A 17,582-nucleotide genomic window follows, 5' to 3' on the forward strand; every position below is an offset into this window, starting at 1 on the left:
TCTCTGCTTTTATTGTCCTAGTTATACCCAGGTATCTCTGCTTTTGTTGTCCTAGTTATACCCAGGTATCTCTGCTTTTATTGTCCTAGTTATACCCAGGTATCTCTGCTTTTATTGTCCTAGTTATACCCAGGAATCTCTGCTTTTATTGTCCTAGTTATACCCAGGTATCTCTGCTCCTCATCATATTCAGTTTCATGTCCATTCTACATGCTAGCATGTGTTGGACGACTTTAAGATATTCCAAAGTAATCTGGCAAGGTCTTTATTTATCCCTCATTCTGTCGGGTCTATTTTTATCACTTTCTTTCATATTTTCCTCGGCTTCCCCCTATAGGGCTCTACATTGCGAGTGAAACAGTCAGTTTTGCGAGTCATTTTTCAAAGTGATGACTAGAAATAATGAAACGCTTATCTTTTGGCGATTGTATTGCTTTCACTGACAATCTTCCAAAGCTCACTACTAAGTGAAAAATATCTTTACAACATTTTTTTTTTTAATAAAACGAACAAAGTTAAATTATTTAAACAATAAAAGTTTAATAGAACCATATACTTTTTTTTTGTAACGACAGCTTTTAAAAAAAAACATCTGAAGAAATTTGAATGTTTATATTTTCAAGTATCCACATAAAATTTTTTGTATATTTAAAATTACTTATTTAAAAATATACAGAAAAAACTTTATGTACATAATTGTCACAGAACGAAGATGTCATATTCCAAAAATCACGTGGGTTTGGCTAGTAACTTTTCTATTTGGCTATTAAACAAAACTATTTAGTTGTCAATGGTCAACTAAAGATAAATTTGTCCATAGAACCCTGCCTTGTAAACTGAATTTGTGAGATTTATCTCCATTGGAATAGAAAAAAAAAATGGTATCTTTCCACTGAATATGAAAGCTATGATTGGATTTCTTAAATAATTTAAAAACTACTGACCATAAATGTTGATGAATACTAGCTTTCTACAATCATAAGTATTTCCTAAAAATTTCCAGTTATTTTTAAGTAACATATTTACGATGTATGTTATTTATAGAAATACCCATTTCTTTTTTAAGCATTGTAAAACTTTTAAAAAATTTCACTAAAATAAAAGAAAAAGAATGGAACATAATCCAATTTAGATTTATTTTATTTTAAGGCCACGGTTCAGCACTTCTGCCTTGATAAAGATGTAAGAGAGGTCTTTTATATAAAAGCGACCCCAAAAATGTGACTAAAAGCTCAGTTTTACTTTGTTTTTTTTTAATACTTCCGGTTGAAATATAAACAAAGCAGTCCTGTTTTTTTTTTTTTTTCTTAACAATTTTTTTATATTATGGACATTTTGAACATCACAGAGAATATTTATTTTGATAAAAAAAAATTCATCAAAGTTATAAACTACAGATTAAGAAAAAAAAAGTATATATATATATATACAGGGTGACCCAAAATAAACGGGCCCCAACTCTAATTAGGCCCCGTTTCTTAGTGTTTTGCCCGAATGGAATAAAACTTTGGTCATAACTCGTTTATTATATTCAAAACATCACATCAAAACACTAGGGTCTTTGGCCTTTTTTTCTCCGTTCTACAGCATATGTTCTAGACGGCCTCCATTTAGCTTTTTTTTTTTTTCTTTTTGGGTCACCCTGTATGTATATATATATTTATTTATTTAATCAGAATTTGTAAACAAACTAAACCGTGTTGTAATAAAACTTCCGGTCGGCATACAATATCCACTCGGCTTTTAAGTAGAAACACTTTGAAAAGGAAAAACTTTCTTTTTTTTTATCACAGTTTGAGTGGGTGTTGTTTATAACACCCTCAGCAATCAGTCCAACAGTAACTTTGTTTGAAAGTCCATTTTACCTTCTCTCTTTAGGAAAGGGGGTTAGTTTATTGTTAATCGCCTGAAATGCTCCTATCAAGAAATGTCGACGGGGTTGCTCGGGCATTTTTGTAAGCTAGAGTACACTGCCTTTTCAAAACGTCACTTTGTATTTAACCTCCTTTCCGATAAGGTGATGTTTTTTTATTAGTTTACGCTGTCTAAAATAATGGTGTGATCCAAATTTTTGGACGCCCGAAATTGGATATCACTCAAATACACCAGCATTCTGATTTATCTTTAAACTAAACTTTATTGAGCAATTAATCAAGCGATAGTCTTTTATTTATTTATTTATTTTTTTTTCAGAAAAACAAAGAAATAATTTTCATTTCCCATTTTGATCATTTGGAGAAAAACAACAAAAGCATGACTGTCATGCTGTTATTCAATACTAGCAAAGGTACCCGCACTTTGCGGTACCTGAGCATACAACAAAATCCCAACATTAACCTTTGACCTTGAAAAATAGTGTGCACTATCCCTAGGTCGGAGACCGTCATCATGTCAGATTTGATTATGATATTCCAGTGGTGTGGTCTGTAGAAGAGTATATATACATAGGCTGTGACCTTGACCTTAACAAGTGGTGTGCACCATTCCTAGGTGGAGGAGCATCATCATTCCAGGTTTGGTCATGATCCGTCCACTGGTGTGGGCTGTAGGAGAATTGCACATACACACACACTACTATCTTAAATATATAGATATTCCGATGTTGCAGAAATTTATTTTGTATGAGCATACTTACTTATTAATTATGAAAAAAATAAGAGGTTATTTTATATAGACTTTTCGGCACATCTGACCCTTGCATGACTAAAATGTACAGCTTTTTAGATTACACTGTTACATTATATATCAACACTTGGTCAAAATTTAAATTGATTACAAACGGGTATCTGTTTTTTAAGCTCTTGCAGCAGTTTTTATAATTTTTAATAGTTTTATTTTTTAGGCTTTTTTTTTTTTAATTTCATTTACTCTATTTTTCGTTTTGTTAAAAAGAAAAAGAATTTTAATTTCATTTGTTTTTATTCTGTATCTTATCCTTTAAAATTCGTATTTGGTAATAGCCTACGGATTTCCATTGACTTCTCCCTATTTAATAGGGTCTGGGTTTTGGGGGCTGTTGAGTGTCGGTCGAACCACTGTAATTTCGCCGTTGTGGAGAAAAGGGATCGAGAAACATTATTTCCAATTATTAGATCTTGGGTCCTACCAAGGAAGAGGATCTTATCTGATAGATGAGCGTCCTATGAACGTCTTTCACAATTTGAGAATGAGATATATGATCAGGACTAAGTAGTCCATGGCAAAAACTTTGTAGATTCCGTTGACTCCTCTATCCACACAAAAACCATTGAAGGTTTATGGGCCGATACTAAAACAAAAACGAGAAAGGTTGGGAATAAAAAGAATATGTTTGATATGCATTTGATGAAAAAAGGAAAGGTTGTTTTTTTATTTTTTATCAAATGCAGCTGTAAACAATATTCTGTTCAAATTATATAAAATTAAGTAATAAATAAAATATTCGGGTTTGTATTACTGTACACGTAGATTCGAAAAAGTTGTCAAAAAACAAGTATATAACAAATAAATATTATCAAAGGCAAGATAAATTACTTTTCTACCAAACTGGATATATTTTTTGTGTTTTTATTCAATGTAACATGTTTATTCAGCTCGAAAAACATGCAGTGTTTACCGATGTATTGGAAAATTCAAAATGGCGCCCGACTCTCTCTTTAACACGGTAAGTTTGGGAAAAGGTGGTATAAATAATAAACTAGATAAAATACTATTAAAAAACCACCGAATATATGTCAACTTATGTCACTGTAACATATATCGAGCGAATTTCTAACAGTATACTGTCTAGTTTATTATTTATAACACCTTTTCCCGAACTTACCGTGTTAAAGAGAGAGTCGGGCGCCATTTTGAATTTTCCAATACATCGGTAAACACTGTATGCTTTTCGAGTTGAATAAACATGTTACATTGAATAAAAACACGAAAATTATATCCAGTTTGGTAGAAAAATAACTTATGTTGCCTTTGATAACATTTATTTGTTATATATTTGTTTTTTTGACAACTTTTTCGATACAAACCCAAATATTCTTTTTAAAATTCATAAATTTATTGTTTAATGTTTATTAACACGATTTAGAAATAAAATAATATATTGTTTGTTACCGTCAAGTGAAAAAAAGAAATTGAAACTTATATATCAATCGCTTACGTTTATTTAGGTGACGTCGCGACGGTGTACTCTAAAAAACCGTCTCCTTTCGCCATGCAAGGGTTAGAGGCTAAGGCTATCTTTACAACGTAAACTGCATATCTGCTGCCTTTTTAACATTCAATGCCAAGATTTTGTATAGGAATAAATACATAGAGGACATTGCAAAGGCTGCTGCAAAGAAGGTGGGTTCCCTCTATCGAGCTAGAAGACTACTCACACTTGAGAGTATCCTGTACCTCTACAAGGCCACCACTCGCCTATGCATGGAGTATTGTGGCCACATCTGGGCTGGTGCATCTACCACTAGTCTCTCCCTCTTAGATAGGGTCAAAAAAAGTTTTCAATCTAATCTGTCCCATTTCATCAACTAAGCTCCAGCCTTTGTCCCATCGTCGCCATGTTGCATCACTGTGCCTGTTTTAAAAATATTTTAATGGAATGTGTTCTGATGAACTCGTTTCACTTGTACCCCCTCGACGTACATATCCCCGACAAACCCTCTTAGCAATAAGATCTCACCTCCCATGTCCCATAATGTTAGAAAGCTTTCTATTCAAATAATTTCTTCCCTCGAACAGCTAGACTTTAAAATTCCCTTCCTGCTGCCTGCTTCCCTGGCTTTATTGACATGCAGAAGTTTAAATGTAACCTAAACAAATATCTTGTTAATCTTTCCTAGACATGGCCTCAAATACGTTCAAGTGGCGATATGCTTTGTAAGGGGTGAACATGAGTAAAAAAAATAAATAAAAAAGAATTAAAAAAAAATAGAAATGAAATTAATTCCCTATTAAAAACTGATTATATAATGAAATGAATAAACGGAGAAGTAGAGTGTCGATCGGCTAAATAAAACAATTTTATATTATTGAGTAATTTGAAACAGTTACTTTGTTTTTAACCTTTATTATTAAAAAACACACAGGAGAAAAAAGACGTAATGAGGTTTTTTTTTTATTTTTTTTTTTTTTTTTAAGAAAGATAAACGGAGATTTTTTAAAGAAATTATTCCAAAGTAATCTTAGATTTTGCTATATATAAATTGATGAGTGCATGAACGTAACCGGAAGCTAGAAGTTATTTGAATTTCAAACTAATTAAACGGAAGTTATCATTTTGATTTTGAAACTTTTTCATTAAATTGCTTTAATTACTACTACTACTACTACTACTACTACTACTAATAATAATAATAATATCAAGAGAAGCATTGCAAAAAGTATAACAAAAGAAGTATAACAAAATATGACAATAAAATTATAAATTAATTATACAGAATATTTTTTAGAAACTGTTAATAAAATAAACATACAAATGAAGTATAGCCTTGACTTTGTTTTTCTATCAGTATATTGCATATTCCAAAATATATTTTTTTTTATCCTTAAACTAAGTAAACTTGGGGTGTTTTAATATAAATATTGTTTGGATAAACGGGAAAAATATCACATTCATTTAGATGTAAAAAGAAAAGAATAGTTATGTGTTGTTTTATTGTGTTAAAGTAAAATGGCGTTTTTCTTTTTGTTTTTTCTTTTTTTTTTTTTTCATTTTAAATTCGCTTATTTGTGAATAATTTACAAATCATTTTTTTACATATTAAAATAAAAAGTCAAGCAATGATGATTATAATTTTAAAAGTTAAAATATCAAACTATTTGCTGTGTAGAAAATATTATTGATTAAGATTTATTTAATTACGTGTGTTTTTGCTTATTTGCCTTCCCACAAGTGCAATTAGACACAAGGTTGGGTTTTAACAAGGCGACCGAGGCTTCCTCTCTCCAGCCTCAATCTTCGACATTTCTCTTTTCACCCAAGATGTATGACGCCTATTTTTATTTATTTTTTTTTTAATTATAAAGGAGTCACCACTTATCAAGGCCTGAAAGCCACTTAGGGATAAGGGTTAATGAATGTAAGGTGGTAGTTTAGTAATCGTTAATAGTGTAGATTGGGTAGAATTTAGATTATTTAAAGAGGCAGATCAACAAGAATTTGCTTACATTGGACTTGAAGGCTACCATTGTGAGAAATTTATTTCTCACATCTCAATTTCCTCCCTGCAGAGGCAAAAGAATCCACAAATACAAAAGCCATACCTTTCAAACTCAAAATTTATTCAAATGTAACTGCAATGAAAGTTTATTGGTTCTGGTAGTGTCCCTTTGCAAAATGGTGGCCCGATTTGCCCCCATATGCATGGAGCCTTTAGTTCGAATTCCTAATGTTGGAATGTTAGTTCGTTGTTCCTCGTAAGGATCCATGAATGCTCATGGTAAACTCTGTGGGAGTGATGGCACCTATAATAAGGCATAATGTGAGCCCCTTGGGACTCGAGGTGAATTGAGATAAGATCCAATATTCGGTAAATATACATGAACAGTTCTTGAATGTCATCCTTAATTTGGATAGATTCAGCAATTTTAGTTGTCTCTGCTTGTAAAGATGTGGTCCTTCATTCACCAACTGTTTAGTGTTCATGAAGGAATTATCTTAGCTCCCTCCAGTAGTACCTGCTGGGTTTTGAGTCTATCCCGATGCCGAGCTTTGTCTAGACTGAAAGAAAAAGCATGGTACAAAAGCGCGCCAAGTCAATCACCTGACACATTCAAATTTAAACCAATGACAGCTGACCACTAATGCGTGGGTGGGCTAACAAGAAAAGATGGCTGCCATATACAGAATTTCTCATACCATATTGTAATCGGCCAGGAAGCAGTCCAATGGAATAGTGTTCTACATGTGGTCAGTTCTAGGAAAGAAACTTTGCTCATGGAATCTGTTTAGATTCAGGCACAGCTAGAGAGTGGGAAAAACTGTTGATAGTGGATGTAGCTAGTCGAGTATTCTTTTTGCAAAAAATTTGGCGGGGGAGGGGCATAGATTAAAGCTCAGACGAGCACTTGCCATGAAAATACCAATTGACCAGGCCTTCATGGTCAGTTACTGTTGTTTTAATTGAATTATTTTTTATAGTTTTTCTTATAATTTTGGGTAGCATATTAGATAGTTTGTTTCCTTGGGAAATTTAGTCATTAAAAAACAATTTGTTTAGAAATGTTTCATTTGTATTTTTTCTCTCTCCACGTCGAACAGGTATTTATTTAGTTAGTCTATAAAAAGAGAATTTATAATAACTTCTGCCACAACAGATTTTATGTACAGATGTGTCAATTCTCTGCTGATAAAAAAGAAGCAACATTCATTTTTATAGAAAGAAACATTAGCAGAAATGAGAGGAAAAAAATTCTTTTGTTTTAAGCTCGGCAAAAAAAAAAATGTCTGGACTTTTTGCCAAAGGACATTTCGCTAACAGACAGTTGGTCAAAGGATATCTCGCTGAAAAGACAGTTGGACGAAAAACAATTCACTGAACAAACCTTTTAACCTAGTGTAGGATTTTCTCTTTTTTGTTTTTGTCTTCACTTCCTCCTCCTCTTTCTCCCCCTACACTTCATCCATTTTTTTTTTTTTTTTTAATTATCTGTTCACGCCTCCCCTTTCCTCTTCCTTCATCTTTTACTATTCCCTTCATCTCTTTCTATAACTCTCCTCTCTTTTTTTCGTATCCAAAATATGTCTACTTGCCTCCGGCAGCTTCTGTAAGTTTGGAATTGGCTGTAAAGGTCACGTTCTCTAATAGTCTTGTATAAGGTATGGATCCTTCTCTTCCGCTATGGATTAAATAGTAGGGCAGACTAGACTCTCAAATAGTTGCATTGAGGATCAACTGGAACAAATACAACCCAGTAGTTGGTTTTTAAAAAAAAGATAAACAACTCTGATTCCTGCAAAAAATTGCTTATTCCAGCACATCACCTCTGAAATAACTCCAGTTTTTCTCTGCTTATCCCAGCTTTGCTTCCAGTTGTCATATGGAAACAATACAAGGTTAGAAAAATAAGGTTGGGGATTACACAACTTGCTTCATGATAGACTTCTTAGAGTGCAGGCACCATTTCAAGGGGTATCCATTATCTTAAGTTAGAAGAAGGTCAACAACTTGCCTTGTCAAGACGAGTATGCCACAAGGACTGCTTAATATGGGTGTTTAAAGTACAAGTTATATGCAAAATTACCTTCATTTCCTTGCCACCATGTTACAAGTGGAGAAGGTAGTGCCACCCCTAAACTTGGTTTTGTTTGTTTAATACAGACATCTGTAGCACGTAGAAAAGGATATGTAAAATAAAGATTGCCCAGATATCATGAGATTTTTTTTAGGCCACAGGAAGCTATTTTTTGTGTTAAGTATTTTCCTCAAATTTTAAGGAGTTTAAAAAATGTTATTTTTAATCTTCGTCATGTTGTATGTGTGGTTGTTATAGTCTCGTATAGTGGTTCTTGATCATTAGTTTAACTTCTTATGCAGGAAAGACAAGAGGAGACGTTTGCTGAGTTTCTTCAAGGTTTTATTAAAGAGAGTGCACTTGGAAGAGAGAGACTAACAACTAATTCTCTACTTCTTAAACTTACTATCCAACAAAATGAATAACACAAACATACAGAGGCATCGGTAACATTGACTGAGATTATCAGTCTCTACATCATTTGGACACATCGTGTTTGCATGCTTCCAACAAAGAAACTCCTAAAACCCTTAGTTTTCTTTCGCTTGAATAAGTGACTCATTCGTTATATCCTGGCATTGTTTGACTGTTTTGTCTGCAGAGTTTGACTTCTGCCCCCTGCTTCAACTCGTGTAACCCATCTGTAGGTATAATTCTGTATGTAGATAGGTTCTTGTGAAATACACTAAAGATGACCCTTACCAAACTTCACACTGGCTAAATTAATTGCTACTTACAATACTTTTACAACTTTCTTGGCCTTTTGGCCAAGATCAAAGTGTAGTATCTGTTCCGGCAGATGCTGCACTTAAGATAATTTGTACCAGTCAATGGAGGGGAAACCCTCTATACTGGGACAATTATTATTTTTGGTAACCAGAGTGCCCCCTTTTTGCCTACTTTTAGGGGAGCTGGTTTTTACCTCACATTAAAAACGGCCTTGTGCCTAATTTGCTCTGTGGGGGAGCAAATAAACACCATCTGTTCCGGCAGATGCTGCACTTAAGATAATTTGTACCAGTCAATGGAGGGGAAACCCTCTATACTGGGACAATTATTATTTTTGGTAACCAGAGTGCCCCCTTTTTGCCTACTTTTAGGGGAGCTGGTTTTTACCTCACATTAAAAACGGCCTTGTGCCTAATTTGCTCAGTGGGGGAGCAAATAAATACCATCTGTTCTTCAGATGCTGCACTTCTATTTCTTGTTCTCTTTCGGTGGAGGAGCAGTCCTTCACGACTGAGACAATTTTTTATTTTTGTATCTTTTCTCCACGTTAAAAAACGACCCTGGTGTCTAACTCTGTCCCGTGGGGAGACATTGTAAATAGGTACAATACTTTTACATTAGTAATAGTGAACTTAACCTCAGTCTACCAAGTGCAAACAAGTGATGCACCAAGGTTTGTTTATCAGCAAAGTTTTATTGGGGGGGGGGGGGGTGAATGAAAACTTTACCAACGCTTTGTATTCTTCATCAGTTATCTGTCAAAAAATAGATTGAACTGCTCTTATTACAAAAAAATAGAAATAAGAGACCAATTTTTATAAACATGACATTTACAATATGTATTGTTCAAAGAAAGAAAATTACCTGCGTTTATAAATAAAAAGTTTTGGTATTATATATTCTTGGTGTTTCACAATCGATTGATCTGCTGTACACATGTAAATTGAAAATAAAGATAGATACAAACCAGGTTTATTTGAGCTAATTTAGTGGGAGGCGAGATGTCTTGTAGACATTTAAGATATGATGGATCATATTCTGCAGTTTGTTTACAAGTTGGTGCAAAAGAAATAGTTGAAGCACTAAAGACGATGGCATGCTAAAGTATATTCCTAGACTTTCAGATCAATTGGTCAGCCTAAACAAACTAGTCGGAGACAGGATATCTTGGAGACTGTTAATACTTAATAGGTGGGTTGAGGAGATGTGTTGCATGGAGAGAAATTCTGAAACTGACATGATGGATGCATGGTATGAATCCTAAAAACCGGTTTAGATCTGATATTCTCAGTGGAAAATTTGGATTGTATAGGAAAAGGGGTGCAGAAAAGGAGTTACATGGTATCGCCATTTGGTAGAATGGATGATAATTTTTGAGTTAGTAGCTGTAGGAACAGTTGAGGTAGCAGGGTAATTTGCCTGATGAGAGCTTTAGATCTCAAAAAGTTAGAAGTGTTCAACATACTGTCTCTGCCAAATTCTGCATATCCATTGGTACTATTTCGTCTCCAATACTCAAATCTGGATGCAATGCATGATTATCCCACTCAACCAATTTCTTTCAAAGAGGAGACTTTGTTAGTTTGGCCACGATGTGTGCTGCAACCGAGGAGAATTTGTCCATAGAGCAATAACTCCAGAACCACTCAAAGTTAGCAAAGACGCCTGGGAAGCTGACTGAAAGATGTGGTTACACACCAGTTAAACTGATGTCGAACATAGCTCCAGCCCACAGATCTACAGTGTTTGTGCTGGTCATCACTATCTGTGTTGCTGGGAACTGTCATTAGTGGCTATTTTTATCTGGGGTACTGTGTTTTCTATGGGAAGATCTGGCTCAAGCCATCTAACACGTGTTCATATTTACTACAAATATGAAACCGAATATGATGATATAATAATCTATAATATAAATCTCACCTTGTCTGTTTAAATGTATGTATGTATGTATGCCTGCTTAAAAATTTTAATAGAGGCAACGGATTTTAACGAGATCAGTATCATTTTGAAGCTCGACTTCTCAGACATACAAATATTGAAAAATTGCCCCAAAACATTAATTCCTTCACCCTTAACTGGGCAGTTTTCTACAAGGAGGGGTCGACTTTTTGCGAGCTATTTTTGCAAGTCATCGTATCGGTTGGATTGACTTTGCCTACTTTTAACGTTCTGAACTTCCTGCCGCGTCATGGAGTAGGGGTAAGACGTCAGATTTTCTTTCACTTTCTTTTCCGCCTTCGCGTCATGGGTTCGAGCCTGCCTGCCTACTACCACATTTTTTTTTTTTTTTTTTTTTGCTCAACAACACCTCTAAATATCCGGCAACGCCGGGCACCCAGGCTAGTATATATATAAAAAAAAAGAAAGTCATCTTGATCATAACATTAATAAAATGTGACATGATTTATGGCCTGTTTTAGAATGAATGAGACATATCAGAGGTGGAGTGATTGACATACAAGACAGCTATACCCATTTTGATGATAATGGAATATTTAATTTCCAAAGTTTAGTTGGATTAAACAAAGTGTTTAAGCATATTCTGCTACTTCCAAAAAAAAAGGGGGGGCACTAAAGATTAGTCTTTTTGTCATTCATTACAATGTTGCTTTTCAATATAGCATAGAAGTGAATACTCCTGAGTGATATTAGAAAGCTTTATAAAGAAAAGAGTATCATGATGTGCAATTGATAGGATTATTACATTCACTCAGCTATACTATTCATTTCGTGAACCCATTTTACAATGGTGACGATTTAGCCTATTTACTGATCCAAACGACTTCCGGTTTGAAACTCCTTGGAAGTAAACAGTGTTATTTTAAGACCTTCCCCCTCCTCCCCGAAAATGTAGGGCAAAACATAAGAATATCTATAAACTGATTTTTACAGAAATAATTTATACTGAAAGTGAAATACTTTTTAAAGATAAGACTATAAACCGATTTTTGAAATATGTAAACTGTTGTTTATTTATAGAAACACTTTTACTTAAATTATACTGAAAGTAAATTTTTAATCTATATATCTATAAAAGTGAAATTGTCTATCTGTGTGTGCATACATTTCCCTACCAAACTACTCTGTCAAATTTCAATCTACAGACTCTAGATTTGACATAAGGGGTATTGAGATTTAGTCGGTTTTCAGACAGAAATTTGGCTGTCAAGGGGTCATGGTTCAATGATTTTACCTTTGAAAATTCTACCAAGCTCCTCCGCAATTTTTGGATCTAATGCTTGAAATTTTAGATGTAGGTTACTTAGACATGGATCAAACTTTTTAATTTGATTTGAGCCCAAAACAATCAATGTTAAGGGGGTTAAATTTTAAAAAAAATTGACCTCTGCGGTCTCTACCTAATTACTCAGCCAATTTTTAGTTTGAACATTTGAAATTTTACATAAAGTGTATTCAGACATAGGGTAAGCTTTTTAATTGTTTTTTGTCCAAAAATTTGGCTGTCAAGGGGTCAAAATTCAAAAGATTTAATCTTTGCGGTCTCTACCAAATTACTTAGCCAATTTTGGGTCTAAACATTTGAAATTTTACATACATCAGTAAATATGCTTAATTGCCACCAATGATACTTTTTTTGTCCCCCAACAAAGGAGGTATTGGACCTAGTAATTCAACTCCCATTCGTCTGTTCATTTGTTTTCACTTTTCTCAATAACCATACCTTGGATTTTTTTTTTTAAATTTTGCAAGATATTAGACATGGTGAAATAAATTTTTTGCTGCATCAAATTTTTTCAAGATAACTTTGATTGCCCTCCTTAGGGGCCATTGTAGGTATAAAATTGCCTGTTCACACTTTTCTGAATAACCAGTCCTTGAATTTAAAAAAAAATTTTGCTCAAATATTAATCATGGTGAAAGTAAATTTTTGTCAGAAGGGAATTTTTCGGAATAACTCTGGTTAATCTTTAGGGGGTATTATAGGGGTAGAATTGCTTCCGAATTGTTCATCCATTCATGTGTTCGCACTTTTCTCAATAACCATGCCTTGGATTTTTTTGCAAAATTTGCACAAACATTAATCATGGTAAAAGTAAAATGTTTTCACTCATGGAGGGGGATCTTGCATGATCGGTTTTTTTTTTTTTTTTTTTTTAAGCAAAGCATGATGAAAACTAGGCTCTGGAGTCGGACCCCAAGTGATAGGTTAAGATTTTTAAAATTTTACATGATTTAACTCTGGCTCTTAAAGGAATTTGTTCCGACTCCTACATTGCTACTCAACAATGCTGGTCACAGGTTTGGCAATCAACTACTTAACTAACCATAGTTATAAAATTTATTCTCTCCTGAGCAATGCCGGGTTGCCCTACCAGTGATGCAGCTTGTCAATGTTCTTCATGCAATCTTCTATAAAGATAATGATTTCGTCTCTGAGTCATGGAGATTTTGGTCAAGTGATTTGGTTCATTTGAAAGTTGTTTGATAATTATTTGCTCATTAATTTGTTTGAGAGAAAAAGGTGGACTGAAGACAATGCTTGACGAATCGGAATTCGATATTATTTCGAGTGGAAATCTGCTTTCTTGCTTGACCGTGTTTAACCTATTACAGTGAGATCAAACTCACACCTCACTAACCAATGGTGGCAGGAAGCATATGTGTCTTGTGAACTAAATGTCTAGTTATTTAAAACTATACAAGTTGATGGCCAAAGTACTTATGTATACTGAGTAAAGACGTTATGATTATTAAATTAAAATCTAAAACCGTCGTTTGTATTATCTAAAACCTAACAAGTGAAGATTGAAAACACGCGTTTTGTGAAGAGAAATGATATAAGAATGTGATTGATGTAAAGTACGTCTTTAAAACATTTAGATCTGATGACCTCAGAGGAAGATTACATTTGAATAGTGTAGAGAGATATGTGCAGAACAGGAAATTTTGATGGTATGGCCACATTGAAAAAGTCTTTATAGTCACTGAATATGGCATTTTCTTCTGTTTTTAACTAATGTGTCACCATTTGTTAAGGCGCAAAGGCAATGCGAGGATAAGGGTTAATGTTGATCAGTTGGTGATGACCAACACTACGAGAGGATTGGAAATAATGGGTTAAAAAGTTAGAATTTGCTCATGTGGGCAGCCAGCGCAACAAAAATTCAACACTGGACTTAAAAACGCGGATGTTGTAATCATCTGGGAAGCAGGCTGTGGTATTATTCTCCATGACAAGTAATTCTCGGAAAGAAACTTTGTTCATGGAAGTTCTATTTAGTTGTAGATGCACAGAGGGGAAAAAGGAAAACTCTTCATTGTAGTTGTAGCTAGAGTTCTTGCAGCGAGTATTTTAGGAGAAACCAGAAATGAGAGCCCAGTCAAGCAGCTACCATGAAAATAATGATAGAGTAGAGCAAGATTGGCAACGACTCTTCAGGAAAGAATCCAAAGAAGTGGAGAAAGAAAAAAAGGTAACAATAAAAGCTACAAGATGCCTTCAATAAGTTTCCAGACGTTTTTGTATGACCACTTTTATTGATAGTACACACGTGAAACTCTAGTCCTCTTCAAAGTAATCTCCTTCAGCTGCAATGCACTTGCTGTACCTTTCCAACAACGTCTGGAAGGCCCCGTGGAAGTCCTCTTGTGTGTGCATGTCAATGACTCTTGTCACAGCCTCTTGCATCTCCTTAGTTGTCTCATAACGACAGCCTCTAAAGTTTTTCTTGAGCTTAGGGAATAGCCAAAAGTCACAGAAAGCAAGAACTGGACTAGAGGGAGGGTACGGAACTGTCTTCATACCCATCTTGGTCAAATAGTCCGATCTTTTCTGAGCACCTTTTGGACAAACCGCGCAAATCTTTCACATCTTCAGTTCCCACACTGACATCGATCTGTGCACTTACTGCCTCTATTGATACACAATGGTTCTTATCCATGAAATTCTTTATTTGGCCAATCAAATCTGGTGTTCTAACTTTCTTACTCTTCCCACACCTCGTCATCCCTCACAGACGCCCTTCCTTCGTTGAATCTCTTATGCCACTCAAAAACTGATGCTCGATTCATGCAAGATGGTTTAAAAGTAGTGTAAAACATTCCATGTTTCTGTGGCATTTTTTCCAAGTTTAAAACAGAATTTTATTGCATATCATTTTTCTTGAGTGTCCTCACGTCCAAATTGCATTTTTGAAAATCACCAGCTGTGACAACCAGGCTTTAGTAGCATGTATTCCAATTTTTACTGCAGCTGTTCATTTGAATGTGAAATCGTAAAAATTGGTCACTCGTTCTCATAGTATGTATGGAAATAACATACTGAATTTTCAAGAGTCTATGACGATTCTAAATGTCTGTACAAAAACAGTCTGGAAACTTATTGAAGGCACCTCATATTTGATTTTTAGTTTTTATTCATTTGAACTACTTTGCGAATCAGTCACTACAGTTCAAAAGGTAGTAGAGTAACAGGTCATTTTTTTCCTCATTGCATCATATGTTCCAGGGCAGTAAGAGAAAAAAATTAAAGTTCTTAAGTGCTGCCATAGATGATCGTGTCATCTGCACAAATGTCAATCAATGATCTTAGAATATTGTTTGGAAAATCACTGATGAAAATTAGGAAGAGGGTTGTGTCCAGAATAGATCCTTGAAGCATGTCAGCATTGATACTATGTGTCTATTAACAGATACTTTTCTATACCTCTTGTCACTAAGTAGTTTTTGCTGACGTGGTTAACAGTTTCTTCGTTCAAAACCGCTTATATGATGCACATGTGCTGATGAAGTCAGTACTGATCTCTAGTATTTTTAAGTATTGGGCAGACTGGCAAAGTTTTCCAAGGTGGTTGGAAGCATTTCCCCAACAATGTTGAAAAGGAAACACTCTTGATGAGGCAAAATTTCTTGGTTAGAGCGCCTCAGTCGGCAATAGACCACTACTTTCTTCCAAAAGATGAAATAATGCCCAGTATAAAACCAAGATAAATAGGGGATTTTTTTTATACTGTGTGTCCGTATTCTACAAATGAATCGTTTAATTATTTGGGTTTGTTTGTGACCATAAACAAAAGAAATTTAATTTTTCTAACGCGTCTCTGTCATATCAAAGAACATTATTGTCAAGAAAAAAAAAAAAAAAAAGGCGCATCATGACTACCCATATTGACTTTGTAAAATCGGGTAACGGGTTAGAATAACAGCCGAAAGGCGACCACACAAAATGAGAAACTCTGGTTTCTTAAACGAAATATGGAAAAAGGATAAAACATTTCATAATATACATTGCTGCATTGTATCCCCCCCCTTTGCAATTGTTTTCTAATGTAATTTTTAAAAAATATTTTTTTGCTGCTTGTATAAAATGGTAGAATTCGAAACAAAGGCATTTCAGGTGAAAACATTACGTACTTGCGTGTCATGTTGAAATTAGTATAAATTTTTTAAAAATTACGGGAAATTATCCAGTACTTATGCAGAGAAATTACGTGATGAAATAATAAAAACTCCATTCTTGACATGAGAAGGAAAAAGTGTTTTGTAATTATTCTGTACTTTCACCTAACAATTTAATAAAGATAAAGATATCGTAAAACTTGAATTTAACTTGAAAAATAAGGTAAATTTTTAGATTAGGTCCACCTCCACAATGTTCTTTTAAATGACGACTTTTACAAATTTTCGACTATGCTGAATACAAAAATCGTATTGAAATTTTGCAGAAATATGTAGTTATCGAGATATAAAAAGTTGTATTATGCATTGTATTCTTTGGCGGCCATCTTTTTTACGCGCGTACACGCGCGCCATAAACAAACCTACGCGCGTAACAAAGATGGCCGCCAAAAAATACAATGCATAATACAACTTTTTATATCTCGATAACTACTTATTTCTGCAAAATTTCAATGCGATTTCCGTATTCAGCATAGTCGAAAACCTATGTGAATCGTAATTTAAAAGAAAATTGTGGAGGTGGATCTAATCTAAAAAAAAAATACCAAAAATAAATTTAGCACATCTTCTACTGGGTCATTTTTAGTAATTTTTGGAATTTATACTAATTTCTACATGACACGTAAAACCACAGTGTTTTTTTTTTTTTTTTTTTTTTTTTTTTTTTTTTTTACATGAAATGCGAAATGCGTTTGTTTCAAAATTCATAAGCCCCTGTTTTATCATTTTATAATACGAACAGTTTATTTTACTTTTAAATTATTGCATTTCTATACTTGACGACAGAATTGCCGACAGAAAATTGGGGGGCAATTCCTGTTTCGTCTTCATTTTATCCTCACAAGTATGTACAGTACCGTTTTATAATCTATAATATAAAGGTGTGTGTGTGTCTGGTCACGAATAGGTTCCTATATGGTTGAGTATTTTAAAAAAAACTGATTACATATAATGATAGATGCATCGAGACACAGGAATAGGTATGTTTGATCTGGCAGAACAGTGGTTCATTAAAAGTGTGTGTGTGTGTGGGGGGGTCTGCGTTCACGCCTTGTCTACAAAGTATGGAACTAAAAAATTAAAAAAAAAAACGTTTACAAGTGTTTCTGATATAGATGTACATAATAATACTTTGATAAGTATGTTTTAACTTAAATAGGGATGGTATAATAAAATTGTGGGATTTGCGTTCGCACCTGACCTGTGTAGAATGGAAATAGGCA

The 17,582-nt window shown here is 34.1% G+C and overlaps 1 protein-coding gene and 1 pseudogene across 15 annotated transcripts in view; both read left to right on the forward strand.

Annotated features, from left to right (window-relative positions):
• Window positions 1–17,582, forward strand: part of LOC145263738 (uncharacterized) — a 727,869-nt gene that overhangs the window by 629,281 nt on the left and 81,006 nt on the right. The gene's annotated exons all lie outside the window — the stretch shown is intronic.
• On the forward strand, window positions 8,958–9,105 carry LOC145263989 (U2 spliceosomal RNA; annotated as a pseudogene).

The sequence above is a fragment of the Euprymna scolopes genome, chromosome 39 (genome assembly GCF_053919585.1).
Source record: "Euprymna scolopes isolate OS-2025 chromosome 39, ASM5391958v1, whole genome shotgun sequence".
Classification (NCBI taxonomy): Eukaryota; Metazoa; Mollusca; class Cephalopoda; order Sepiida; family Sepiolidae; genus Euprymna; species Euprymna scolopes.